We start from the raw sequence: 3,104 nt of genomic DNA, 5'->3' as shown, positions 1-3,104 counted from the left end.
TCGCTCTTGTTGCCCAGGCTGGAGTGCAATGGCACAATCTCTACTCACTGCAACCTCCGCCTCCTGGATTCAAGTGATTCTCCTGCCTCAGCCTCCCGAGTAGCTGGGATTACAGGAATGCACCACCACACCCAGCTAATTTTGTATTTTTAGTAAAGATGGGGTTTCTCCTTGTTGGTCAGCCTGGTCTCGAACTCCTGACCTCAGGTGATCTGCCTGCCTCAGCCTCCTGAAATGCTGGGATTACAGGCATGAGCCACCACGCCCAGCCTGATAAAACTTTTTAAAATAAAATATATAGCCCAATCTTCAAGAATTTAACCATTTAATGGAAGAAGAAGATGAATAAGCAAACATGTCCATGTCACGTGGTCAGAACTATAAGAGGTCACATGTTCTGTGAGTAGCAAGGAAGGGAGTAGCAGACTTGATGTTAGGAAGTTGGAGAAAGTTACACAAATATACCAATATTTGAACTAGGCTTTGAAGAATAAGGTTAAGGTCACTATATGGGAGTTATGTGAGAGATGTTCTTTCAGGAGTTAAAAGTACAGCAAGGGCTCAGAGAAATGGAAAACATAGTGTGTTCAGAATAATTAAAGATGTTTAATGTATGAGATGGAGACCAACAAAAGATGAGATTGGAAAGGCAGGTTGGGAGGTTAAAAGGGCTTTGGATGCAGTTCTAATGCAGGGTCTCAACAGATTAGTTCATCGCAGAATCATTACATGGTCTGCTTTCCCAAGATGTCACTCCTGTATTTATGTTGTTTCCTCTGAATCATAATTTTTTAACCTTTCTTCTGGATCATTCTATCAACATATACATATATATATATGTACATACATATATATATGTATATATATGTACATACATATACATATAAATATATATGTACATGTGTATATGTATACACATGTATACATACATATATTAGCATTATCATCTTTAATTTAAGAATTCTTCCTTAATGCTTGGTTCTTTCCCACTCATCAATCTGAGTTACTGTCTATATCTGTCTATATCTATAGTCACCTTCAGAGATATTTTTCAAAAGTATTATCTACTTAATATGAGTGGACTGAGCCCCTTACCAGCTGTTAGGGACTGCATGTTTACACTTCCCCAAAATTCATAATACCAATGTAATGGTATTTGGACATGGGCTTTTTGGAAGGCAATTAGACTATAAGGGTAGAGCCCTCATGAAGGGATTAGTGCCCTTATAAGCAGAGACAAGGGAGAGTTGCTTCCTCTCTCTTCTCTCTTTCCACTATGAGGACACAGGAGGAAGACAGTTATTTACAAACCAGGAATAGGGTCAGAGCCCAATCACTCTGGCTCCCTTATCTTGGACTCTCCAGCCTCACAAACTGAGGCATAAATTTCTCTTGTTTAAACCACCCAGTCAATGATAATTTGTCATAATAACCCAAACTCACTAAGACACCAGCTAAGACTCTCTGCGTCTGTTTTTCATCTTTAAAATGGAAATAACTCATTCCTATATTACTGAATTAAAATATAGTGTCAACTACTACATATAGTACTACTATTTATATGGTACTAGTGGGTTTATTATAGGAAAATATATATTTTATATGAACTATATATATTATATCTATTTTACAATTATATAATATATAAAAATCTATAATTGTCATAAATATATATTATGAGGCATTAATATATATGTGTAAAACTTATGTGTTTACAATATTAAGAGTCTGGTGATAGTAAATACTATATTAATACAATTTTTTTTTTTTTGATGGAGACTCGCTCTATCTCTCAGGCTGGAGTGCAGTGGCGTGATCTCAGCTCACTGCAGACTCTGCCTCCTGAGTAGCAGTGACTACAGGCCCATGACACCATGCCCAGCTAATTTTTGTATTTTTAATAGAAACAGAGTTTCACCTTGTTGACCAGGCTGGTCTTAAACTCCTGGCTTCAATTGATCTGCCTACCTTTGGCCTCCCAAAGTGCTCGAATTACAGGTGTGAGCCATTGTGTCCGGCCAATATTATACAATTTTAATTTATGATGATGATGATGATTTTCTGCCTACATTACTATATGGACTTCTTTGTCCACAGTCTGCTATTACTATATCAGATACTTCTGGTGCTGTGCCTCACATCTTTTTAAATCACCTTTCTTTTCTCAATTATTGTTGGGCAACCAGTTTAACACATGAGTAACAGCAGTACTTTGCCTTACCTGTACCAAGTATCTCTCTCCCTCTTTGTATTAATTTTATTGAGGTATAACTGACATACAGTAAATTGGATGTCTTTAAGGTACAAAATTTGATAAATTTTGACACAAGAACATATCTGTAAAGCCAACATCACAATAAAATAATGAACAAAGCCCTCATCTCTCAAAGTATTCCTATACCCCTTTTCAGCCCCTTCCTTCTGTACCCTCTACTACTCTCCTAGGCAGCCACTGATCTGATTTCTGCCCCTACAGATTAATTGGCATCTTCTAGAATGTATGTAAATAAAATAATAAAATATGCAGTTTCTATAACTATCTCTGTCCCTGGGCATACTGCTTGAAAGGATTTTCTGTGTTGTTGCAGATACTAGTAGTACTTCTCTTTATACTGAATAGTGTTTTATTAAATGAATATACCCAATCATATTGATGTCTATTTGAATTATTTTCAGTTTTTGGCTTTGCATATTAAGTACAAATCTTTTATGGAAATATGCTTTTACTTTTCTTGAGTAAATATCTTGGAGTACAATGGCTGTTCCACACCGTAGGTATAAGACTACCTTTTTTTAAAGCGTCCACTGAACTGCTTTGACCAGGAATGAATGAGCGTTCCAGTGGCTCTACATCCCTGCCAACACCTGCTATGTGCAGTGAGTCATTTTAAATTTAGGCATGCTAATAGATATGTAGTTGTAATTTATTGAGATTTTCATGTATATTTTCCTCATTACTAATAATGGTGGCCATCTTTTCATGTGCTTACTTGCCATCCATATGACTTCTTTAGTATATGAGTATATTCAAATTTTTACCCATTTCCTAATTGGGTCTTTCTTTTATTACTGAGTTTTAACAGTTTCTTATATATTACAGATAT

Source organism: Cebus imitator, unplaced genomic scaffold, assembly GCF_001604975.1.
Source record: "Cebus imitator isolate Cc_AM_T3 unplaced genomic scaffold, Cebus_imitator-1.0 Scaffold22, whole genome shotgun sequence".
NCBI lineage: Eukaryota > Metazoa > Chordata > Mammalia > Primates > Cebidae > Cebus > Cebus imitator.
The sequence above is the reverse complement of the archived record's forward strand: the minus strand, read 5'-3'. Positions refer to the sequence as shown.